Source organism: Pseudophryne corroboree, chromosome 9, assembly GCF_028390025.1.
Source record: "Pseudophryne corroboree isolate aPseCor3 chromosome 9, aPseCor3.hap2, whole genome shotgun sequence".
NCBI classification, from domain to species: domain Eukaryota; kingdom Metazoa; phylum Chordata; class Amphibia; order Anura; family Myobatrachidae; genus Pseudophryne; species Pseudophryne corroboree.
Genome location: NC_086452.1, coordinates 21863096 through 21889820, shown reverse-complemented (window position 1 = coordinate 21889820; position 26725 = coordinate 21863096). Strand labels below are relative to the sequence as shown.

Genomic DNA, 26725 nt, shown 5'->3' with positions numbered 1-26725 from the left:
CTGCTGGAACCCCCCCCCCCCCCCCGTAATCCGTACCCCCTGATGCCCCCTCGCCCTCTGTCTCCACTATTCACCGCTGCTCTGCTAAGCAGAACAGCGAGTACAGGAGCTTTCCAACTGCCCCCCCACCACCACCGGACACTGCGACCCGCGGGTGGGACAGCGGGACAGACCCCAAAAAATGGGACTGTCCCACGAAAATCGGGACATTTGGGAGGTATGGGGGTGTGTGAGGGGTATGTCATACAGACAGACGGGCACCGGCTCACTGTGTGCTTGACCCCCCACATCGGCATACTCAGCAGGGTCTCTCTGGTGCGGAGGAGCGTCACTTTCTGACACACTCCACGCTTCTTAGCTGCAGTTTAGTGGGGCACCTGCCGCTGTGCAGGTTTCATACTGCCTCAATTATCTCCAGCCCCGGCAACCCCACCGCTAGCTGCAGCGCTGCCACCCGCAGTGGAGTGCGCCCAGCTCATTCACACACTTTAGCTGGCGGGTAGCGCTGCTGAAATCCGAGCTGCTTGCAGGCTCTGACCCACTCCTCCCTCCAGTCGCAGCGTCTCCTGGGAGCTAACCAGTCACTCCCAGTCTCCCCTTACCACAGTGCCCGGAAGCCGTGAGGTCCGCACCACGTGCATGCTATGACCCCCTCCTCCCTCCAGCCGCAGCATCTCCTGGGGGCTAACCAGTCATTTCCAGTCTCACCTTACCACAGTGCCCGGCAGCTGTGCGAGGTCAGCGGTGTGTGACTGAGGAGGGGGGGAGGGATGCGGACGGGCAGAGAAAGCAGGACTCCAGCCTGAGAGAGTCAGCCATGCCAAGTCTCCAGCAGCAGCAGATCCCAACAGGTTGGAATGGAACAGCAGCAGCCAGCAGCAGTGACTCCGGTAAGACACATCTGTCTGTCACCACTGTTTTGTCCCTAATACCAATCTCTCCCGTGCCCTGTGTTCTGTCATGTCCCTGTCACCCCTGGCCTTGCCCTGTCACCCTTATTCTGGCCCTTTCACCCTTATCCTGGCCCTTTCACCCTTATCCTGGCCCTGTCACCCTTATGCTGGCCCTGTTACCCCTATCCTGGCCCTGTCACCCCTGTGCTTGCCCTGTCAACCCTATACTGGCCCCGTCACCCCTGTCCTGGTCCTGCCGCCCCTACCCTGGCCCTGTCACCCCTATCCTGTCCCTATCATTTCTGTCCTGGCCCTGTCACCCCTGTCCTGGCCCTGTCACCCCTGTCCTGGCCCCGTCACCCCTGTCCTGGCACCGTCACCCCTGTCCTGGCCCCGTCAACCCTGTACTGACCCTGTCACCCCTGTCCTGGCCCTGTTACTGCATACCCTCCAACTACCTTTTATGGCATGTACAGTACCCGCAGCACCTCCAGACCTCTCCCCAATGCACTACACCTCCGCAACTTCCCCTCCACCACATGCGGCACTCCACCCCTCTTCCACATGCTGTGCCTCCAGACCCCCTACACCACCCGTGGCTCCCACTCCTCCACCCCTTCACCACCCACAGCACCTCCAGGCCCCTTCCACCATTCACCTCCCTTATACGTCTGCCCCCACACCTGCCCCACTCCACCCGCAGCATCTGCAAACACCCTCCTCCATCAGCGGTCCCCCCCTCACCCACCCCTCCCCCACCAATGGCACCCCCGCACCTGCCCCTCCACCACCTGCAGCACCTCCAGACCTCCTTTCCCATCCGCCGCAACACCCGTACCTGCCCCTACCCTACCCATGGTGCCTGCGGTCCCCTACCCAACCCCCGGCACACCCATCCCACAGCACCTCCGGAACCCTTCACCCTTCCACAACATCCCCACACCTGCCCCTCTCCCACCCTTGGCACCCCTGCCCCTCCCCCACCTGCAGTGCCTCCGGACCCCTCCCCCATCTGCATCCCCCACTCCTCTGCCCCTCCCCCACGCGCAGCACCTCCCGAACCTTCCCCATCCGGGCCCCACCCCCACTTCTGCCTCCCCTCCACCCGCAGCATCTACAGACACCATCCGCAGTCCCCCCCGCACCCGCTACATTCTGTACATCGTGCCCTGCAGGTGCTGTTCACGCCGTCGCAAGGGGCTGCGCCTCCTTCACCATCGCACGCCCTTTCATTGTGCAATATTTAACCACTAACAAAGGAATGCAGGTAATACTCCATATAATACAAATATTAAACCCCAGAAAGGCATGCAAGGGTTAAGGGGGCGTAGCCCCTTGCGACGGTGTGAAGAGCGCCCGTAGGGCGCGATGAAGCACCTAGTATATATATATATATATATATTATATGCAACCCTTCTTTTCTTACACATATATAGATAGAGATATAGATACACACACATTTTATATTTATATATATATATATATTTGCAAAAAAGGAAAAAATAGCGCCACTTGTGGTAAGTTAACCTATATATATATATTACAGTGTGTGTGCGCCGAAGATCACGTGCCACAGTGGGCATGGCCAATTGAAATTGGGGCGTGTCAACATGACACCCCCCATTTCTCGTCACTCTGAGAACATTCATTTTCATTCCATATGCTCCTTACCTATTTGGTGTTTTTTTCACAATAGGAAACCCCTGACAAAATGTATTCTCCCTGGTCGGCAGCGTCTCCAGTCGGTATTCATTATTCATGTTGGAAATCACATGGTCCGGAAGATGCCTGTTTGTGTAGGAATACAACATTGTGTCATCGTCACACAACAAAGATTCAACCAGATTCATGCTCCTCTTCTCTGCACAGCCGCAGGGCAGGACAGGGAGCGACCGACGCGTGTGACAACGCGCTCCCAGCAGTCTTCAACAGGAACTTCTGCGCCGCCGAGTACAGCGCTTGGCGGTGCAGTGTAAAGGCTGCAAGGCGGTCGGCGGTACGGCGCACCGGCTGACAGTCTCTTAATGGTATGCCATACTTTTACCCCTTATATATATAGAAAAGAAGTGTCATAATGTAACCCTTGTAGTTTTTTTCTCATGAGTGCACACTGCTCCCACAGTCCACAGATATAATGTTTTTGGGTTGGGTAGCTAATTTACTGATCATGCGCAAACTGCACTGTAAAAATATGCATCATTTCAATACCCTTGGCTGGCAGTGACTTACTGATAGTTAATGAGTGACAGGGTCCTGTGTCACTCTCTCTGCTGAAGTGTCTGCCTGTCCAGCTGCTCCAGCGGCAGCTCCGAGTCCTCCTGAGTACTGACGTGTCGGCAGAGGCAGGGCACACTGAGCGCAGGCGGGAGACTGAGCGCGGGCAGTAGGACAGTGCAGCATGAGGGGAGAGAGGGCACAGCGGTCGGAGCGTGACGTCGGGTGCGCAGTGCGGCCACCCACAAGACTGAGAGTCTGACTTTGACTGGGCGGCGGGTGCAGCGGGAGGGGGTGTGGGGGGAGAACAGTGACAGAACAGCAATGAGCAGCACAGGCGGTATCTCGCGGGCATCACTGTGTGTGTTCATGCTGTAGTAGCAGGCGTGACGTGTGGGGGGTGCCGGACGTTAGGGGGTGCCTGTAATAACTCATTAGTAGGAATTTTACACAAGCTTTATAGCCAACAATCCGCCTAATTCAAGGTTGATTTCACAGGCAAAATCTTTCTCTAATAGGCAAAACCATGTGCACTGCAGGTGGGGCAGATGTAACACGTGCAGAGAGAGTTAGATTTGGGTGGGGTGTGTTCAAACTGAAATCTAAAATGCAGTGTAAAAATAAAGCAGCCAGTATTTACCCTGCACAGAAACAAAATAACCCACCCAAATCTAACTCTCTCTGCACATGTTACATCTGCCCCACCTGCAGTGCAGCATGGTTTTGCCCATTAGATGAAGATTTTGCTTTTGCGATCAACCTTGAATTAGGCCCAAAGCAGGAAGGAGCTGGGGGCTACTAGTGAAGACTTGGAGGGCCGCAGGTGGCCCCAGGGCACCCTCTTGCCCATCACTACTTTAAAATATTACAAAACGTGTCTTATTACTGAGCTAGAATGGAGCCAATTAATCATAGACAAATCTGATCTAAAGCAAAAAAAAGTGATAACATAAACAGTGAAAGAAATAACGCTGCTTTAAAAATCTCTTTTAAACTATAATTTTTTTAATAATAAACATAATAAATCAAAGAATGTGCATTATAACAACTTTTATACCCTTATGGGTTTGATATGACTTTTTTTTTGCGTGGACCAGTAATAAAGGATGTATATAAAATCTACAAAACACATCCAACAAAATTAGGACCATTCACCCAATACAGAAACCAAGGGAGACTGTCCTATGGGTAAGTGCCATTGTACTGCCGCCTCTTCTCTAAAACGATTTTTGTACGAAGCCGTGATATCTGCGCCGCTGATGATTAGGACTATAACAGCAGAGTGGCAGCTTTATATTATTAGTAATGTACACAGCAAACGAATGGAATTATACAGTGTCTATAAATAGACAGAATTAAACCTCCAGGAAAATGAATAAGTAATCAAGGCGATGGGGAATTTACAGCTAATTCATGGTGTATGTTGCTGAGTAGCAAAACTCGTGTATATATATATATAGATATACCTCCAAAGTCGGCGGCACTCTCAGACTTCTGTTTTTATTACCTGAGAGTGCTGCCGACTTTGGAGGTATATGTCATTTAATATGGAAAGCACCGGGAACCAATAACCTATGGAGGGGTGAGCAGTGAGTGCCAAGCGCAGCTACTTATACATATATACTATCTAAATGTGAATCTAAATGGATCTTTTTACTTGATACACTGTCACCCAAAGGACTGAAAGAAAAATTCACTTGGAATGTATTTCTCTAATACCTGCCATTACATTAGGCGCTTTTGTTTCAGTTTTCGGACTCTCATTCCCCCCCCCCCCCCTTACCTTCTCCCCTTCTCCCCCTTCCCCCCTTCCTTTTTCTTCCCATCCCTTTCCATTTTCCTTTTTTCCTGCTGCTCCTACCTCCTTTTTTGATGTGATGTGTAACCGTTTGGGATTTAATTTAAAACCCAGTAACTATGTTTCAGCCCACCAATATACCATATACTTTCAAATAACATCTAGTTTATGATTTCATCTGATCACATGTCGTTTCATTTAGTTCTTCACGTTGCTAATTGCTATGGTAATGTTTGGGCTTTGTCCTTCACATTGGTTACTCTCCAGCTGACTATAAGTAACTTTTAATTTTTATTGATGCTCTTAACTCTTTTCACTTTTACACACTAGTGGCCCGCCTCTGGGTGTCATACGTATGTTTCTTGCATGCCTGATTTCACAGGTTTCAATCTTTTCACAGCTCACTGTCAGGTTTCCCCGGCGCCTGTCAGCGCAACCGTTGCCTAGCAACGGATACGTCATCTATGCGCCGCCCGTGTGACGCACCCGGAAGTCCCGGACACAGACGCCGGGAACACCTGCTCCTGCACACTTCTTAAAAGGTGAGTGCTTCATGCTTCGGTTTTGGTTCTTTTTTCATTTATGTTCTCATTGCACATGGGTATTCTTACCTGAGGAGAAGGCTTGATGCCTTGAAACGTCGTAAGCAACCTGCCATGTCTTTTTATTGCCATGAACACGTTTGTCCTGTTTGCACCATGATTTGAATACAAGCTTTAACAAAGACCTTGGAGTGCCGCCTCTTTTCCTTTGCCGCACACACCTGAGCCACAGGTGGGGAAGGATATGCTACTATATATATATATATTTACTGTACATTCTTATATTCTTATATACAGAGCACTATACTGAAACAGATGAACAGATACAGGGGGTCATTCTGACCGGTTCGCTCGCTGTGTTTTAATGCAGCCTGGTCCCTACTGCGCCGACGCAGTAGTGCACCGGCGCATGCCAGACGGCCGAAGGCCGTAGCAAGGATATGATCGCCTCTGCCTGATTGACAGGCAGAGGCGATCGCTGGGTGAGAGGGGACGGAACGGCGGCGTTTGTCCGCCATTTCGTGGGTTTGGTCCGGCCAACGCAGGTGTGGCCGGACCGAACGGGGGGGTGGGCCGCAGCTGCTGCATGACATCACACGCAGCCACTGTGGGTCGGGGAGCGACGAGTAGCTCCCGTCCAGCACGCTAAAGCTGCGCTGACCGGGAGCTACTCTTGAAGTGCAAAGGCATCGGACTGACATGCGGGGCGGACTAGCCCTGTGCTGGGCGTCCCTCCGCATGTCAGGGAAGAAGATCGTAGCTGTGCTAAATTTAGCACAACTACGATCAACTCGGAATGACCCCCACAGATACTTGGACAGATTTGCAGCATCCTCCCGATCAATAACGACATCCTGGCTTATGTGACAGGGATCAGAGTGACTGGATTCATCTGATTTTAAGCTCTTCCGAGCACAGAACATAATAAAGGACATAGAGGATATAGAAGTGCAATTTATTTTATTTTTTTTAGGTAAAATTTGAAATATAAACAGCAGTGAGAAGTGAGAAAGGACAGCAAACAGTGAGATATATTCTGGGGGCCGAGAGGGCGGTGGGATGGGTACAAATTGCCCGGGCTTGTCTGTAGGACCCATCAGGAGCCCTTTCCAGCCATGGAGGAGCAATGCCTCCCTCCTTGAGTTTTAGGGGCCTACCTGGAAGCTTAATTACTGGAGCAATTCTGTATTTTTCCGGTGTTGGGACAGCTGCTCTGCTGGAAAGCAGCCGCCTCCGCAATCAGTAGCACTGGATACTTTCTGGTGCCCGTCTGGCTGCATGCACATGGCCACAGGCCACTCACTATAGAAGTGTTGGAGGGATCTGCTAGGATCCCTCTTCACATCCCTTCCCTATACACATATGAAGGCGATTCCTGCAGGCAAATTCCAAGAAAGTTTTCAAAATTGCTGAATACTAGGTGGCGCCCCCGCTATACATACATTGCCCACGTTATTGGCATTGCAAAGCGTCATCGCCCTGTTTGCTTTTCATCCATGAGCGGGGGTGATCGTTGGTGCAGGCAGAGGCGACCAGGATGCTGGAGACACTTACCCACTTTTCCGGATGGAAAGTGCCACCCAAATTTCAGGAGCCTGCCGGCCATTCCAGGAGAGTAGGCAGGTGTGGTAATGGGCCCATTAGTTAAAATGAACAGGCCCCATAATGAACCACTGTGGCCACAGCCACCGTTTGGCCACGCCAAGGAAACCAGCAGAGCCACTTATATATGAAACAGAGAACTAAATGCTCAATGAAAATCTAAAGACTGCAGGTGTGTGGAACGGGAACCACATATTAGATACCACGGAAGGCCTGAAGGACACGATTACCGCTGTTCGTGAATCTATGGGTGACAAATATTGACAACTTTATGGGAGGTTTTGTTTAGGTACTCTGAGAACGTGGGTAGCAGGGGATTAGGGGTGGTGTGTTGAACAATGGATGGATGTGCCTGTTTGCAGTGCGCGTGCGGACACGTGGTCATGTTACCGATGTCAGAATCGGGGTATGGGTTAGAGCTCGTGGGGGGGTATAGGGCTTGCACTGGGGTGAGGGATTAGCCCTGCCACCCTTCCCCCTTCCAAGGGTTACAGGGGGTAGAAATACTTACCCCCCCACGGTCATTCATGTAACAGCTGGCATCCCGGTGGCCGGGATACTGTATGTATTCCCACACACAATGAAAATCACGCGGAAGGCTATATAAAAAGGATTAAGTATATTGGGGGGTCATTCCGACCCGATCGCACGCTGCACTTCTTCGCAGCCGTGCGATTGGGTTGGAACCGCGCATGCAGTCGCATCGTTGCCCGGCGACAGCAACGCTGCAAATGAAGAAAGCGGTCGCAGTGGCGACCGCAAGAAGATTGACAGGAGGAAGGCGTTCTGGGGCGTCAACTGACCGTTTCCTGGGAGTGGTGCGGTGAACACAGGCGTGTCCAGGCGTTTGGAGGGCGGATGTCTGACTTCAATTCCGGAACCTACATCACTGGAATAACCGCACCACGTAAGTATGTCTAGGGCTGGTCTTGTTCTACACAAAACTTTTTTAGCATAGCAGGGCTACACAAGCGTTCGCAGCCCTGCTACGCATAAATACACTCCCCCATAGGCGGCGTTGAGTTGATCGCACGGGCAGCAAAAAGTTGCAGCATGCGATCAATTCGGAATGACCCCGTTGCCAGAACCCTGTTTTTGCTATCACCATCTCAGGGGAACCCCAAAACCAGATTCTGGGTAACCACTGGGGAGGGGGGGGGGGGATGGGGTCACGAGCCGGTCACCCGTGCCTGTATAGTACAGTTGTCTATACAGGCATTGTTCATTCTGAGGACCCTTTTTTGAATGAATTTTTCTTTTCTTTACTAAAATAGTGTTGGGATATTTATCATGGAACATTATTTTGTCACTGAACCTCTGGTACCGTTCCCAGCACAGAACCCTCTCCTCTGCCTTTACGGCGCACCATCCAGACGGTAACGACGACGCCACGCTCTTCTTGAATATTGTATTTTGTAGACAAACGCTCTGAACACTAAAGCGGCCATTCCAGTCTCTTCCCTCACTCCTGATGTTGTCTTCCGTCTACGGGAGAAATTTCTCTGCATCACTAAATGGCTTTGGACATATAGTACAGAAGATTAATTATACACTGCAAGCAACACTTCATGAATATTTACCAACCTCATTTATACTTAATGAATAAATTTGCATTTTGACAGTATTGTTTAAAGCGTTTTAAAGAAATATTGCTCATTACCTCTTAATTTTGTAGATTACTTGGATGCAATTAGAGAGATGAGGCAAATAATATAGCGCATTTGTGAAATAATCTTTTTTCTTTAAACGATTGTTTGTATGTATTGGGAAGTCACTACCATAAATCCTGGTTTCACTGTCCTGGACTATTGTGCTAGATATACCCAGAGACCGTGGGGGTCATTCCGACCTGATCGCACTCTGCCGTTTTTCGCAGTGCAGCGATCAGGTCACTACTGTGTATGCGTATGCACCGCAGTGCGCAGATGTGTCGTACGGGTACAAAGCGGATCGTTGCTGAGCGATGGACTTAATGAAGAATCCATTCGCACAGCCGATCGCAAGAAGATTGACAGGTAGAGGGCGTTTGTGGGTGTCAACTGACCGTTTTCTGGGAGTGTTTGGAAAAATGCAGGCGTGTCCAAGCGTTTGCAGGGCGGGTGTCTCTTTCGTCAATTCCAGTCCCACCAGGCTGGAATGATCGCAGCGGCTGAGTAAGTTCTGAGCTACTCAGAAACTGCACCAAACTTTTTTGTACCGTTCAGCTGCACATGCGATCGCACGTTTGCAAAGCTAAAATACACTCCCCTATCGGCGGCGACTATCTGATCGCAGCACTCCAAAAAATAGCTAGCGAGCAATCAACTCGGAATGACCCCTAATGAGTAATGACCTCATTTCGTCCAACTCTTACATCATACTTTATTTTCAAAGGGGGTTTTCAGCTTTGACCAATGACCTCCTACCCCATTCACTAAAACTTTTTTTTCTTTCTAACAATTTTATGTGCACTTCAGTCATGTCTTTATATCAGGAGGCAGAGTCCGTTGCCCTGGGATAAGACGCACAGCTGTATATAATTGTATATCTAGTGCTGTGAGCAATGGACACGTGCATCAGAGCACCGATCAGTACATTTCGCTGCATTATGATGTAAATAAATGGATGAAAAACACAGGAGGCTGCCGTAAATTATTAGGCAATATTTTGAAGCAGAAGTTGTAGAAGGACTCATAATAAACCAGTAAATGAAACTCTTCCGAAGACGTATAACCACGGTAACATTATGAGATGAGTTTGGAAGCAGGCGCTGGAATATACTGTATCATAAACCCTTATTAGTGGATTGCTGGATTTTCTACATGAAAGCAAAAATGTTTTTCACCGGCAGGGCCGCAGCGATGCAGAAGGAGATATATCAGAAACTAGAAACTGTGATAAAAGAAACTGGAAATACAACCGATTCCATCAAGCACACTCCAATTAACATGAGCCCCTCTCACCTGCTGTGTCGCTGTCTGCAACCTCTCGCAGAGCCGCGCAGGGGACGTTTATTACAATAAATCTCATTTACCAACCACGTCGGCACAGCGCAGACTTTCTGGGGGGGGGGGGGGAGGTTGAACTGTGGATACATCAATTTGGTCCGGAATAAAGGTTTACGCTCTAAGCCTCCCAGTGAGGGAGATTGGAAATGTCACCTTGTGTCCCCAATAACTACACTACCATGGAAATGTATTCCAAGCAGAGTAATCATCTGCGCTCTCAGCCGGCTTATCGTTCCAGTTCCAGTTTCAGCGTGTCGGCAAATAAACAGGCATGGGGCTCATTCGGAGATGAGAGGAACTGTGCACCTGGGAAAAACCACGCTGCACTGCAGGCAGGGCAGTCGAGAGCCGGACTGGGCCCAGGTACGTTTCAAGGGGCGTGGCCTAATCACAGGAGGTGTGGTCATGTACCCTTAGAAGAGGAGAAGAGCTGCAGTTGTTGCTACCAGGTAAGGGGGAGGGGGCCTGGGCCCCTCCATCAGACCTGGGCCTGGGTAATTTGAACCCTCTCCCCACCTCTCTCGGCACCACTGACTACGGGAGGGGGAGATGTAACATGTGCAGAGGGAGTTAGATCTGGGAGGGGGTGTCCAGACTCAAATATAAATTGCAGTGTAAGAATAAAGCTACCCAGCATTTGTGCAGCCGGTAATAAATGCAATTATCCCCCCTTTCAGTGCGGCATGGCTTGTTCCAGGTGCAAAGTTACTGTGGTGGTTTTTTTTTACTCCCACTGTGTCACCTGCCATAGACTTTTAACTCCAGAGTTTTGCCTATAAAAATGATTTGAATAATGCAAAGAAGATATTTCTAATATATTCTTTGTATTTTTCATATACTTTATACAGCCAGAACTCCATACCTCCCAACTTTGCCCTTGCTTGAAGAGGGACACACACGCGTCGAAAAGGGGTGTGGCATATAAAAATGGGGCGTGGCTTTGCACAGGACCCACAATCACGAGCCACGCCCCGTTTTAATCACTGAGGGGGCATGCCCAGCGCTCTGTGAGCCGCTGGCATGCCCCCTTTCCCTCTGACTCCAGTGAATAGACGCTATGCGCACAGCGTCTATTAACCGCTGCTCTGCTAAGCAGGGCAGCGACAGACAGAGCCTCCCAACTGCCCCCCCACCCCCCCCACCGCGGGACACTGCGGCCCGCGGGTGGGACAGTCCCCAAAAAACGGGACTGTCCTGCGAAAATCGGGACAGTTGGGAGGTATGGAACTCTGACGTATATGTTAGTATGACAGGAAAGGCTCTGCCTCGCCTACCTCACCCCACCGCACGTCACTAGTTACTAATACATTTCTGATGGGTGGCAGAGCTTCAGTACTCAGTCTGGGGTCTGAAAGACACATTTCTCCACCCAATATAGGCCCTCATTCTGAGTTGATCGCTCGCTAGCTGTTTTTAGCAGCCGTGCAAATGCATAGTCGCCGCCCACGGGGGAGTGTATTTTCGCTTTGCAAGTGTGCGAACGACTGTGCAGCCGAGCTCTCCAAAAACATTTTGTGCAGTTTCAGAGTAGCTCTGAACTTACTCAGCCCTTGCGATTACTTCAGTGTTGTTGGTGCCAAAATTGACGTCACACACCCGCCCTCCAAACGCCCGGACACTCCTGCGTTTTCCCTACCACTCCCAGAAAACGGTCAGTTGACACCCATAAATGCCCTCTTTCTGTCAATCTTCTTGCGATCGGCTGTGCACATGGATTCTTCGTTAAATCCATAGCTCAGCAACGATCCGCATTGTACCCGTTTGACGCGCGTGCGCATTGGGGTGCATACGCATGCGCAGTAGAGACCTGATCACAGCGCAGCGAAAATCGGCAACGTGCGATCAACTCGGAATGGCCCCCATAAACGGCCATGCCACTAGGCACATGTAGACCTATCTTATATATTATTAGTTCAGAATGCATATAGGAAATTGGGCTTAAATGATGGCTAATAGTTTATATTATAATAAAGACATTTATTTACTATTTCTAATAATTTAATAAAGTCAGTTGTAGCCGCACCTGAGCTAAAATATTAATGCAAATAAATCTGCCTGCAGACAGAAAAGACAGCGCCACCCAGTGGCCTGATCATACTAAATGATGGTAGAACCATAGGACGTGCGTCTTTTAGCCATTTGGTAACTTTTATAGAAAGGATACAAAGGTCATGGGAACAAGCTGGTGTTCTACTGCAACTCAAATAAAAATGTATTTCAAAAAAGCCTCCAGTGTTCATATTATATTATACCCTTATAACACTGGCAGCTGAAATGCATTCTGCAGATAACATGTTCTGTGCAGGGGATGATTCATCCTCCAATAACAGTAAGAGAAAATACATGTATGGTGTACATATAACGGATGACTCAATATAATATAATATATATATATATACATACATACAATAGAGGGGGTTCCTTAGTAAGACTTGCACGTCCTCTCCCATACATAACAGGAACCAGGCGGCACTCCACGGATTTTTTCAAACGGGATGATTTATAACAGTTTTTTCAATACAATATTTCAAGCATAGTGCATGATCTGACGTTTCAACGCCCTACGGCGTTTTCTCAAGCTGCATGTGCTCGTGAAAGGAAAAGAACAAAACTAGCCAGTGTACATGTCTTACCTTAAATAGATGAAAAGAGCAGCGTGTAAGTTCCGCCGTCCATGTTCCCGGAAGTCGGTAACAAAGGGTTAGGCTGTGGCAGCAGAGGAATGGGGTTAGGCTGCAGTAGGGGAGGGTTAGGTTGTGGCAGCAGAGGAATGGGGTTAGGCTGCAGTAGTGGAGGGTTAGGTTGATGCAGCAGAGGGCTAGGCTGCAGTAGCGGAGGGTTAGGGCAGGGTTGGACTGGCCCACTAGTGTTACAGGGGAACCACCGGTAGGCCCCACTGCCTGGGGGCCCACCCCCTCCTCTAGGGATCAGGTTTCAGACTGTACTGTTACTAATCTAGTACATTATCTTGCATGCACTGCAGTATTTACTGTATATATATATCTAGGGGACCAACACTTACAAAATGGTTAGGCAAACCAATGTGGCGGCTGGGCACATCCTTAAACATGGGCCCCTACCACCGCATTCCCCTGGTGGGCCCTACATGCCCCAGTCTGACACTGGGTTAGGGTGTGGCTGCAGAGGGATAGGGTTAGGCTGTGGAGGGTTAGGCTGTAATAGTGGATTGTTAGGATACAGCAGCGAAGAGTTCGGTTGCAGTAGTGGTAGGTTAGGCTGTGGCAGTGAAGGAGTAGGGTTAGGCTTCGGTAGCGGAGCGTTAGGTTGTGGAAGTGGAGGGTTAGGGTTAGGCTGCAGTAGCGGAAGGTTAGGCTGTGACAGCAGAGGGTTAGGCTGCAGGAGGGTACGTTAGGGTTAGGCCCTAAGGGGTTGGACAGGCGTTAGGACTTAGCGATAGTCACTGCCGGAACCGATGCAAGATCAGCAGTCACTGTCTGACTGCCAGACCTGGGAAGAGCCGCTAAGCGGCTGGACACACTGAACCAGGTAAGTTACCACAAGACCATCAAAAAAGTTTTTCAACGTTTCAATCATGACGACATTTCTTTAGTGTCTACATGATGGAAGTTGAGAAAATATGCTGATTGTATGCTTATAAAGTCCAATATTTCTCTCCTTTATAGTATACTGAATCAGAGGCAGAACTCTGGGAGGCAACGGAGTCATCTGCAGCCGGGCTCCTGCTCTGAAGGGGGCACCTCTCCTCCCATTCTGTGACACCATTGAATTAAGTTAATTAATAGCTGCCGCTATCTTTTCTCTGACAATTACACGTAACTTCATATAGTTAGAATTCTCATGCTTCCCATACAGGCGCAAATAGCTCCGTCAGTAAAGTGTCTGCTGTCAGTGTAACAGGTCATGGGTTCTAATCCTGGGTATGACTGTTAAGAATTGTGTGATTTAAAATAAGACAATTAAATGTATAAATACAGTATATACATTTTTTTTTCAGAACACTCCACACACGCGTGCACACACATATACGCACACATACATACATTTATTTATCTTAATAGAGGAAATAGGGGGGGCGCCAATATTTATCTTGCCTCCGGGCAACTGGGATGAATTTACGCCACTGTACTGAATGTAAGCTATTGTCCGCTGTTATCAGTTATTTTCTGCAAAGGTTTGAAACAAAACAGAAAAGAAATATGCCCACGCATGGTCTTACCCATATTGTACATGGAACCAGCTGCGTGGCAGTATTAATGCCATATATGTATACAAAATAACACAATTTTTGCTATTGGTGCTAACAGTAATATACTGCTTATCTGTGTGTATGTTGCAAATTAAACAGTGGATTTTGTCATATTTTTATCAAAACATTTAAGCTTGCAGCCCGTTGCCAGGGGACCCCAACTCTCTGCAAGTCCCCACTCTACCATGTGTGCCCAGCACACACCCAGACCGTAACATTGCCGGTAAGTGTACTTACCTCCCAGAAACATCCACATAAGGGCCAGCTATATCCTGCAGCAATATGTCGGCTACCGTAACATGTGTTTCCTTAAAAGGAGATCATTGTCTAATAATCTGACGGAAATTATCTGAAGTTATTTGTAACTATTTCTGTACTAAAAACCCAATAACCTGCAGTTTAGGTTTAGAGGACCTTTCAGCCACTACAAAGTACATTATAATGATGACATACAATACAGAGAGCATTCCAGCAACCTTTATACAATACAGAGAGCATTCCAGCAACCTCTATACAATACAGAGAGCATTCCAGCAACCTCTATACAATACAGAGAGCATTCCAGCAACCTCCATACAACGCAGAGAGCATCCGATTGTCCAGGAAATTATTTATCTATGAGGCATATTACACTACAGAAACTATTATGGAGGGAATCATAATAATAATTATAAAAATAGTAATATAAGAATGGGAACAAATAATTTATATCAGTGGCAATGGGGGCACAATTCATTGCTTATTAGACTAAGCTGGGCATAATTAGTTTTTTATTCTCCTATGGGGGACAATACTTGCAGTGCACACTTGTGGCACTACAAGTGACAGCATGCACTGCTGCCTATGTAAATGGTAGAATAAGAAAATATATGAAAAAACTCTGCAGAGCTTTAGTCTACCCAAGCCTTTGTTACAGATGCCCAGTCTCATGGTGGGTACCCACAGCCTAGAGGTAGGGAGCCCTTACAGGAACGTGGGTACAGTAAGTGCGCTATAAAAAAGGTATAGAAACCTGTAATAAAGCGTTAATGCCGCAGAGCTCTGCACATTCCTGGTTATTTCCCTAATCAGAGATTTACGCCGCGTATTGTGGACACAGCTTTCAGCAATTTAGATTGGAATTAATTCTGCTGTCAATGGGAGTTTTCTCTCAAATCACAATGAATGACAAAATTTGTCGTTTGGAGAGCTGAACCATTAAGTATCTGAGATGAAGAGCTGTGGAAAAATATCTGCAAACTCCCTGCCAGGTGGGAATGTGTTTTAAAAGACATTGATCAAATGAATGGGCAATAAGTGTCTGCGAGAGTTTTAGAAAATGAACAGTGTGTGACAGCTCTGCAGAATCCCGCGTTACTCCGGCTGCTCCTTTCAGCAAAAATGTGCTTTCATAATTAGTGTTACCCAAATACATGTGTTAATAAATCACATGGGCTGTTGGTTCACTGTATTACAACTTTACAGGGACTTGGCTGGAGGTATCGTCTATCTACAATTGAATGGGGCCGTGGAACAATTTTGAAATGGGCCTTGTCCCCTCCATGCCAGTTTTAAACTCTGCTTGCACTTGCCAACGTCTCAGCATATAGTTTCCAGGCACAGATTGCTGCAGAGGCGAAGCATGCAAGCTCAACGAGCGCAGTAAGGTCTAGGCGGACCCTCACAGATGACAGCCCCCCCAAATGAAGCGACTAGCTGCCAATATCTGATATTAAATTCCAGGAATAATATTAGCTGCTGAGCTGGTGCGTTGCCTTGGATAGCTGCAATCCCCATCGTGTCATGTGCACTGCTCCAGTACCACATGTGCAAGCAAGTCCTACGCATCTCCTCTGGAGAGCTGGGCTGTAATAGGTTGTATACAAGGAATTGCAGGCTACAGATGGAGCCTCGTTCATCTAGCCTTCTCTGCTGCGCCTAGGTGCACCAAGGCTTATTAGCATAAACCCTTCATCTATTGTTCTCAGCTGCAATACAATACAGAGAGAACAATACAGCAGGGGATTAAGTCATTACAGCAGAGGATTAAGGGGGTCATTCAGACCTGGTCGCTCGCTAGCTATTTTTTGCAGTGCTGCGATCAGATAGTCGCCGCCCATAGGGGAGTGTATTTTTGCTTTGCAAGTGTGCGGTCGCATGTGCAGCCGAGCGGTACAGAAATGATTTGTGCAGTTTCTCAGTAGCTCAGAACTTACTCAGCCGCAGCGATCACTTCATCCTGTTCGGGCCCGGAATTGACGTCAGACACCCGCCCTGCAAACGCTTGGACACCCCTGCATTTTTCCAAACACTTCCTTAGTTGCCACCCTGTGTCGTAACTAGATTTTTTTTTCCCCAAGCCAAAAAATTCTTCATGCTCATTGCCAGGGGTTTCATGCACTGGTGTCATGCTCGTTGCCAGGGGTTTCATGCACTGGGTGTCATGCTCATTGCCAGGGGGTAGTGCTTGTTGCTAGGGCTGTGCTCTCCCAGTGCCACATATGCCCCCAGTGCCAGATATTCCCCCACAGTGCCAGGTACTAACATGCCCCCAGTGCCAAATATAGCCCTCCCCACCCCATGTGTCAGGTACACATATACCCCCCCAATGCCACATATGCCCCCAGTGCCAGATATTCCCCCACAGTGCCAGGTACTCACATGCTCCCAGTGCCAAATACAGCCCCCTTCTCCCCATGTGCCCGGTACACACATACCCCCCAGTGCCACATATGCCCCCAGTGCCACATAAGCCCCCCTCCTGTACCACATATGCCCCCAGTGCCACATAAGCCCCCCTCCCCCTGTGCCACATATGCTCCCACAGTGCCCCCCTTGCTCCCCCAGTGTGCCCCCCCCCCCGCCCGCTCCCCCGCTGTTTTGTGTTGGAGGGACACGGAGGGCACAGCGCGCGCCTCTCCTGTGTCCCTCCTGCGTCTCCGGCGGGTCTGTTAAAGGAAGTGACGGTTCGTGAGCCAATCAGAGCTCATGAACGGCACTTCCTTTATTAGACCCGCCGGAGACGCAGGAGGGACACTAGAGAGGCGCGCGCTGTGCCCTCCATGTCCCTCCTTACAGCAGCGGAGGGAAGGAGGAGACTGCAGATTGACATGCGGACGGCTCGTCCGCATGTCAATCTGCGCTAAATCAGTGGCGCCCCCGCAGCCCCTCGCCCCAAGCCACCACGAGGGCTGCGGGGGCAGTAGTTACGCCACTGTTGCCACCCACAAATGCCCTCTACCTGTCAGTCTCCTTGCGATCAGCAGTGCAAATAGATTCTTCGTTAAATCCATTGCACAGCTTTGTACTCATGCAACGCGCCTGCGCATTGCGGTGCATATACATGCGCAGCGAAAAAACCTAGCGTGCGATCAGGTTTGAATGACCCCCTAAATCCGACTGTCCTGGCTCAATTAATCCTATTAAAGGGATAGATGAGCAGGGCTCCATCTGTATATACATTCAGTGTCAGACTGGGGCACGTAGGGACCACCGATGAATGCAGAGGTAGGAACCCAAGCTTAAAGGGTGTGGCTAATCATCAGAAGGGGTGTGGCCAGTCACCACTTGGACAACTGTGATACCCCTTATTGGTGAGTGTCCGTGATTGTGTTACTGTGTGTGGATTGTGTTACTGTGTGTGGATCGCACCGGCTTCTTCTTGGATCTGCATGGGAGTGAGTCACCAGATATAACATGACAATTTCTCTTCTGAGCTCCTCCCACCGCGGCAGAGGGACAGAAGATCCCCCATAACCCAGCACAGTAATCATACCCTATGAAGGCGATGTTAAGTTTTATTGTGCGGGAGCACTCTGTCACGTTAGTACTGTATAGGGTAAAGGTTAGAACATGCAAATGCAAAACTAATGCTGTGGCTTAAGTGACGTAAAGGGGCCTACACACTGGCCGATTTCTGCATAAAAAATAAACGATAACTACATTTATGTCGTTATCGCTTGTTTTTCGCTTGAAATCGGCCAGTGTGTATGGGGGTCAGATTGATGAACGATGAATGACGCGCGCTCCCGCACATTGCTCAGCGTTCATCAATATTGAGCTGACATGCAGCTCAACCTGTCAATGTCGAGCTGAGCTGCATGTTTGTGAATAGCGGCTATGACGTCACTGAACGTTATCGTTGAGCGATAACGTTCAGTGTGTACGCGCTATATAGTCGAATGCTATATCGTTCAATGATATAATCGTGTAGAACTCTTGTTCTAGTTTCTAACCGGTTCCGATTTGTATAAGTGTAGGGTCTATTCACCGTAATTTACAGGTAAGTTATACTGGGGGGTGTAGTTTTATTTTCCAACTTTCTGTTTCCGCAGGTCGCCTTAACTCCGGAACGATAGTAGCCAGACGAATTGGACGAGAATAACAATTCCACTACTTTTATGACACCAATAAATACTCTGACTACTGATCTGGTTTATCCCTAAATCAATGTAAGACAAATATTGAACCGAAATTATTTATTATACTGGAACATCACGTTCATTGAATCCTGTCTGGGATCTATCTTCGGCTCTGTTAAAAGGTTAGTATAACATATATATTGCAATAATATATTAACTTATGCACTTTACACTTATCATTAAACAACTAACAATACTATTTTCCCCTAGTATGCCATACGGATATTCCCAACTCCTACTGACAGTATCCCTAAAGTTCAGCTGACTATTCGTACGTTGGTGCACAATGAGGAATAGAAAACCCGGTAGGTGTTTATCGGAAGTATGCTCAGTAGCTTAAGTGTCGCTTGATCTGAATCACTAACATCCCTTGATGCTGTATTTCTAGGGTGATCAATGATGCCACTTGTATATCCGCTGGTTAGTAGATCCGAGCTGACTAACTCGGAGATCTCTGAATGGGATTTTTAGTAAGGAGGCTCTTAAAATACCTATGTCAAATTCCAGCGTCTGAATGACTCCTGTTCTCTCTGCTGACTGTGGCTTAATAGTCTTTCCTTACAAGCCTCTACTGAGTTTCATCAAAACTAGTGTTATACTCCCGTCCAGACTAGGTCTAAATATATCTGGATTCGCTGTCCATTTACCATCATCAGAGACCAGACAGGTATTAGTTAGGATATTGCCTCCGCCTTTCTCTCTTTCTTATTTGTTGCTCCCTGTAGTCGAGTACACTCCTGACGGGGTCACTTTCTTCCTGTTACTAGTCCTGTACTGCTATCTATTTCAACTAGGCAGCTATCTGGAAAACGAGTAGGGATTCTGTCTCTACTACTTTCTCTGAAGAGAATAGGGCATCTGTCTACGCAGTAGCCTAGAAGTGGGGTAGAGAGTCCAATTACGCAGTGTCTGAAGAGGGAGTAGAGACTCAATCTACGCAGCGTATGAGGAGGGAGTAGAGACTCAATCTACGCGGTGTCTGAGGAGGGAGTAGAAACTCAGTCTACGCAGCGTCTGAGGAGGGAGTAGAGACTCAATCTACGCAGCGTCTGAGGAGGGAGTAGAGACTCAATCCACAGAATGTCCTGTAAGCGGAGTAGCCATTCTCTCTACACAGTGTCCTTTTGAGACGATTAGGGAGTTAGGTTTTGGCACTATTTTTTATCTCTGGTGCTGTATTGGGCACGATTAATACTCTCAGCGTGTGGCCTCAGTCTCGGCTCAACGACTCTTACCACACCAGATGCCGTCTCTCTCTGCTGCAGCGCACCAGTCCTCCCGTACTCACGGTCCGTCTCCTCCGTTCGTTCTGACACTTCACTTTCTGGTTCTCCCTTGTCTCTGCTGCCACCTGGTGATTCTCTCTCGGTAAGTCACGACTTACTATCCGCTCGGCGTACTCCGCTCCCCGCTGCTTGTCACGGCGTCTGCTCCGTAGTCACTCCGCTCTCTCTCAGCTCCTGCTCACGCCGCCAACCGCCGCACCGCTCGAGCCCTCTCTTCTTTATCTCCTTCCCTTAAGTCCCCGTATGTCTCCCGCCGAGCGCTCGTGATCCGGCAGTTAGTCGGGCCTCCGTCCTCCCTGTAATAGTTCACAGGTCACAAGTTCTGCTTGAGCACTCCACGTCTCCATAGTAACTACACAATCCATCTCTCCATCATAATAGTCAGCTTTTGATTTCTCTCCCTGTTGCTACCCTAATTCGGGTTCCTATCCTTAAGTGATACCCTAAGATCTATAGTCAGTGCAATCTTTCTTTCTGGGTATCACATACTTCCCCGGTAATCGGATGTGTATCCTTACACATCTATTTAATACAAATTAACGTTGTAATAACATTTCTCTTTACTATTGCTACTATTATAACAATTCTTACATTCAGTACAATTTATTTATTTCTATTCAACCATTGTACCTACTAACAGTTGGTTCGTATCTTACTTTACTTTCTATGGTATGATTTTTAATGCTGATACCGAGTAGGCAATTTCCCTCTGGTGCTTCTCTCTGAACGCCTCAATATCATACTTTCAGGCCGTTCAGATTCGATAACAGTGGTAGTTAGATTGTCATTTCCCCCTAGGTCCGGGAGTGTTCCGAACGTAGTCAATATCGGCCAACAAAGATTCATCATCTCGTCTGGATACGTATTTATTTCTGACGTCATTCCTGGAGATGAGACGGTTCCCTCTTTCTGTTCCGGCCAGTCAGGACATAACTTTAACTGGTCTCGATGTACTAGATTTTGTCGTGTTCCATTCTCTAATCTAATTAGATACACTTCTATGTTTGGATTCGGTTTTTCTATGACTGTATATGGCGACGGTTCCCACCGAGGATCCAATTTACTTTGGCGTCGATTGTTTTTTCTTAATACTTTGCATCCTATTGGCAATGGTTCTGCGTGAGCGTTCAAATTGTAATATAATTCTTGCCGTTCCTGTACAATCTCCCTACGTTGTTTAACTAATTCTTGTGCTACTCTCAGGCGCCGGTGATGTTCGTCTACCCAATCGGTTTCCAGGAACGGTTCCGGTGTGATTTTTCTATTGAAGCTCATATCTACTGGTAGCCTCCCTTGTCGGCCAAATAGCAAATAGTATGGAGTATAGCCGGTCGAACTGTGCGTGGTATTATTGTAAATAAACATGAATTCTGTCAACAATAATGGCCATTCTTGTCGTCGCTGTTCTGGAAGGGTCCGCAGCATTTGTATTAATGTTTGGTTCGTTCTTTCACAGAGCCCATTCCCTTGGGGATGATATGGGGTGGTTTTAATCTTGTTACATCCGTACAAAGAACATAGTTCTTGGAATAACTGAGACGTAAATGCTGGCCCTTGATCTGTTAGAATTCTATCTGGGAATCCATATGGCCTCACAAAGGCCCTCCAGAAGATTTCTGCTGTGGTTTTTGCTGTCATATCCTTGACGGGCAGAGCTACTGCAAATTTGGTATAATGATCCACGATCATGATCGCGTATTCATACCCTAATTTACTCTTCTCCAATTTGAGATGATCGATGGTAACTAGTTCTAGTGGCTGGTTGCTGATTATTGGATGTAGCGGTGCTCTTTCTGTTTGAAGGGGTGTCCTCCGAAGAGTACATTCAGAACAATTCTGACACCATTCTTCTACACTTTGGCGGATTCCCACCCAATAAAATCGTTGTCTGATGTTATTTTCAGTTTTCTGAATGCCGAAGTGTCCTGATCGATTATGGTAGCCATTCAATATTACGGATATTTTGTTCCGAGGAACCAGTACTTGGAAGACGGTCAGATGTGTTTTGGGATGAATACTTTTCCGGACTATAACATTCTGCTGTAATTCCAACCGATCTCGCTGTCTCCATAACTTGACGACTTCTACTGCTGCTACTTGTCGTTCTGTCTTGGTAAAGACTTCTTGTTTTAGTAGTAACCTTTTCAATTGACAAAACGGTGGGTATTCTTCCTGCCATTTCTGCCATTCGCTCAAATCAACTACCTCCGCAGTAGTTTCCGACTTATTTCTCTTAGAACTAGTTTGGTGTTGTACCACTCGTTTTTGGTCTCTCTGGAAAGGTGGTAATTCTATCACTTCAGCTGGATCTTCCATTTCTGATTCCTCTTGTTCTGGAAGGCGGGATAAGGCATCCGCATTCTTATTAGTTTGTCCGGGCCGATATTGGATGTTGAATTGATAGTTAGATAATCTGGCATACCATCGTTGTTCCAGCGCTCCCAGTTTAGCGGTAGCCAAGTGGGCTAATGGATTACAATCGGTGTAAACTACAAACGGAGTAGCTGTTAAATAATCTCGGAATTTCTCTGTGATGGCCCAAACTAACGCCAAGAATTCTAATTTAAACGCGCTATAATTAGCGTCATTACGTTCCGTTTTCCGCAGGCCTCGACTGGCATAGGCTATGACTTTTTCTTTACCGTCTTGTAATTGGGCCAGTACCGCACCGAGTCCTTTTTGACTAGCGTCAGTTTGCAGGATGAAAGGTTTACTGTAGTCGGGGTACGCTAGTAGAGGTGCTTGGGTCAACAGTTCCTTAAGTTGGTCAAACGCGACTTGTTGTCGTGACGTCCATGCAATCGGTAGACGTTTGCTCTGGCTGATTTGTGGTACGTCCCTAAGCAACTCATGTAAGGGTGCAGCTATTTTGGCAAAATTTTTCACAAAACGCCTATAATACCCTACGAATCCCAGGAACCTTCGTACATCTTTGACGGTCTGGGGTATTGGCCATTCTTGGACGACTCTAATTTTTTCGGAATCTGGGGCTACCCCTTCGGAACTTACCACATGTCCCAAGTAATTCACTTGTGGCTTTAATAAGTGACACTTAACTGGATTCACTTTCAGTCCATAATGGGCCAGTTGTTGCAGAACTTCTTGCAGATGGTGTAAATGCTCTGAATATGACTTAGAAAATATAATAATATCGTCTAAATATAATAGGATCATTTCAAAGTTTTTATGGCCCAAACAATGTTCCATCATCCTTTGGAAAGTGGCCGGAGCATTACACAATCCAAAGGGCATTCGCTTGAATTCATAGAGTCCCATGGGGGTGGTAAAAGCCGTCTTTTCTTGGTCTTCAGTTGCCACCATAATCTGCCAGTATCCACTGGTGAGATCTAGCGTGGAGAAATATTTAGCTGATTTCAAAGCTGCTAACGACTCTTCTATTCTGGGCAGTGGATAGGCGTCCCGGTGGGTTATCTGATTTAGTTTCCTATAATCGACACAGAATCGTAACTGACCGTTTTTCTTTTTGACTAGTACCATCGGGGCAGCCCAAGGGCTGTGGCTTTCCTGGATGACCCCAGTTGCCTTCATATCCTCTAACATTTGTCTAACTGGCTGGTATAGAGCTGGGGCTACCGGGCGATGTCTTTCTCGGATAGGTATTGCATTCCCTGTTACTATATGATGTGTGACGGTCGTCACTGTACCAAAATCCAACGGATTTTTGCTGAAAGTCTGTGGATTCTCTTTTACCACTTTTAATACTCCTTTTTGTTCCAACGGGGTGGTTTCGCCTCCAATTTGGATACCCTCCCACCATTCATTGGTGATATTCTTTTTGCCGCTGGTACCATCCTCACTTGGTCGATGAACCCGGTTTTGGGCCTGCATAACATCCTGAAAGGTGACCCACGTGAGTTTGGCAATCGGTCTTTGGCGATACAATTTAATCTGGTGGTTGTGAGGGTTCATGATCCGAATTGGCACTCGTCCATTCGTAATCTGTACCAGACAATGGGCCACCACAATGCCGTCCTCTTCATTACCTTCACAAGGTTCAACCAGGGCCTCGTAACTTTTTCCCCTCGGTCCGCAACGAGCCTTTCCCCAAACTATGACTTCGGAGTTGGGAGGCAACTTTATAGGCTTACCATCAGTAATCCGTACTTTCCCCACGGAACCTCCACACTGTATAAAGGCCCGTTGACTTTGCAGGGTCTTAATGGTCTTTTGTATAACATTCCGATCAGGGGACAACTGTTCAGCAAGGGACCGCTTCAGGATCGTAATTAATTCATCCGGGCAACTTTGCAGGATATTCATCCCTAAAATGATTGGGATTGCGTTCGGGTCACTAGTATGGGTAATCAGACATCCTTGCCGAGGTAAGTCCTTATCTCCGATTTTTACATTAGCCTCCCAATAACCCATACACGAGATGCTTGATCCGTTACTGGCTATCAATTTTAACCAGGTTGGTGGCGGGGACACCATTTGCTGCTCTCCCCAGTATTGTAGGAAGGTGGAATGTTGAATGGTGGTTATTTGTGAACCAGTATCCACCATAGCCGTAATCTCTACTCCATTGATAGAAATCCGTATATGCGGACACTGTCCCACGTACTGGGCCCACCATTCTTCAGCCTCTGGACCTATTCGGGTGTCTCCCCCCGAGGCTCGGCCCCCAACCTCGGGACATTGGAGTTTAAATCTTCCGCTGATTCACAGTTTCGTTCGATATGCCCCGGTCGATGACATCGCCGACAAATTGGACGTCCTTGAGGATCAAACTGATCGGTACTTCTTCGGCCACTATTGGGTGGTGGAGTCCACCAATCGCTCCGTGTTCTCCGCCGTTCCCGGGACCACCGATTTTCATTGGGAAAGGAGGCTTGCTTTCTAGTGACATTCTGAATTTCTTTACTCATCTCTGTCATACCCATAACGAGCTCTTTTATTTGGCTCTGTAGCGTTCGGATGGGATCCGGATGACTCTGGAAATTCTGACTGCCAATATCAGTGCTCCTCTTGTTCCTTACTGTACGAAGAGAGCCATCTTCACCGGGCGTCTGATCTTCCCGATAACCCGGCATCTCTGGAAAACTGACCTCTGGCGTTATCTCTGTTCCCACTACTTTGATCGCCGCTTCTTTAAAATCTAAGAATGACTGATCAGGTTTCTGCATTCTAAGTAATCTCAGCTGAGCTCTTACGCCTTCTCTATTTGCTCCTTCGATCAATTGGGATACTAGCGTCTCATCGCTATTTTCCATTTCACTCTCATCTACCGTTCGGATCGCTTTTAAGGATTCCTGCAAGCTTAACGCAAAATCTCGAAGTGTTTCATTTTGGCGCTGTTTCCTAGCGTAAAATCTCATCTTCAGTTCTGAAATGGTATGTAACTCAAAGGTAGTAGCTAATCTCTGGAGTATCTGTTCAATGGTCTTTCTCTCTCCAGCCGGCCATGAAATCACTTCACGCTGCGCCGACCCTTTCAACTGTCCGATTAGAATCTCTACCTTTTGTTGTTCGTTTAAGGGATATAGACGAAACATAGACTTCATCTTATTTTTGAAATCAGTCAAAGTATTCCCTTCGGAATGGATTCTATCGCCATAATAGGTGGGAAGCCACGGGGCCCCAAAATAGTAGGGTAACGTAATAGGATTTACTTGAGCCATACTGGGGATTCCCGAAGGAGACTGGCTGGTTTCTCCACTAGCCGAGGGATGAGACTGCTCTGGTTCCTTAGACATGTCTTTGGTGTAGAATCTGCCCCGTGTTGGTGTAGGTATCCTGTTCGTGACACCACTTATTTAGTATGTAGAACTCTTGTTCTAGTTTCTAACCGGTTCCGATTTGTATAAGTGTAGGGTCTATTCACCGTAATTTACAGGTAAGTTATACTGGGGGGTGTAGTTTTATTTTCCAACTTTCTGTTTCCGCAGGTCGCCTTAACTCCGGAACGATAGTAGCCAGACGAATTGGACGAGAATAACAATTCCACTACTTTTATGACACCAATAAATACTCTGACTACTGATCTGGTTTATCCCTAAATCAATGTAAGACAAATATTGAACCGAAATTATTTATTATACTGGAACATCACGTTCATTGAATCCTGTCTGGGATCTATCTTCGGCTCTGTTAAAAGGTTAGTATAACATATATATTGCAATAATATATTAACTTATGCACTTTACACTTATCATTAAACAACTAACAATACTATTTTCCCCTAGTATGCCATACGGATATTCCCAACTCCTACTGACAGTATCCCTAAAGTTCAGCTGACTATTCGTACGTTGGTGCACAATGAGGAATAGAAAACCCGGTAGGTGTTTATCGGAAGTATGCTCAGTAGCTTAAGTGTCGCTTGATCTGAATCACTAACATCCCTTGATGCTGTATTTCTAGGGTGATCAATGATGCCACTTGTATATCCGCTGGTTAGTAGATCCGAGCTGACTAACTCGGAGATCTCTGAATGGGATTTTTAGTAAGGAGGCTCTTAAAATACCTATGTCAAATTCCAGCGTCTGAATGACTCCTGTTCTCTCTGCTGACTGTGGCTTAATAGTCTTTCCTTACAAGCCTCTACTGAGTTTCATCAAAACTAGTGTTATACTCCCGTCCAGACTAGGTCTAAATATATCTGGATTCGCTGTCCATTTACCATCATCAGAGACCAGACAGGTATTAGTTAGGGTATTGCCTCCGCCTTTCTCTCTTTCTTATTTGTTGCTCCCTGTAGTCGAGTACACTCCTGACGGGGTCACTTTCTTCCTGTTACTAGTCCTGTACTGCTATC

At 47.5% G+C, this 26725-nt stretch overlaps 1 long non-coding RNA gene across 1 annotated transcript in view; it reads left to right on the top strand.

Moving 5' to 3' along the window:
- The first annotated feature begins 5343 nt into the window (after positions 1–5343).
- Positions 5344–26725, top strand: part of LOC134956634 (uncharacterized) — a 36373-nt gene continuing 14991 nt past the window's right edge. The window contains exons 1-5 of the long non-coding RNA XR_010186039.1: positions 5344–5447; positions 18578–18786; positions 18875–18969; positions 25857–26065; positions 26154–26248. This is a non-coding gene — a long non-coding RNA (uncharacterized LOC134956634). The remainder of the gene's footprint in view (positions 5448–18577; positions 18787–18874; positions 18970–25856; positions 26066–26153; positions 26249–26725) is intronic.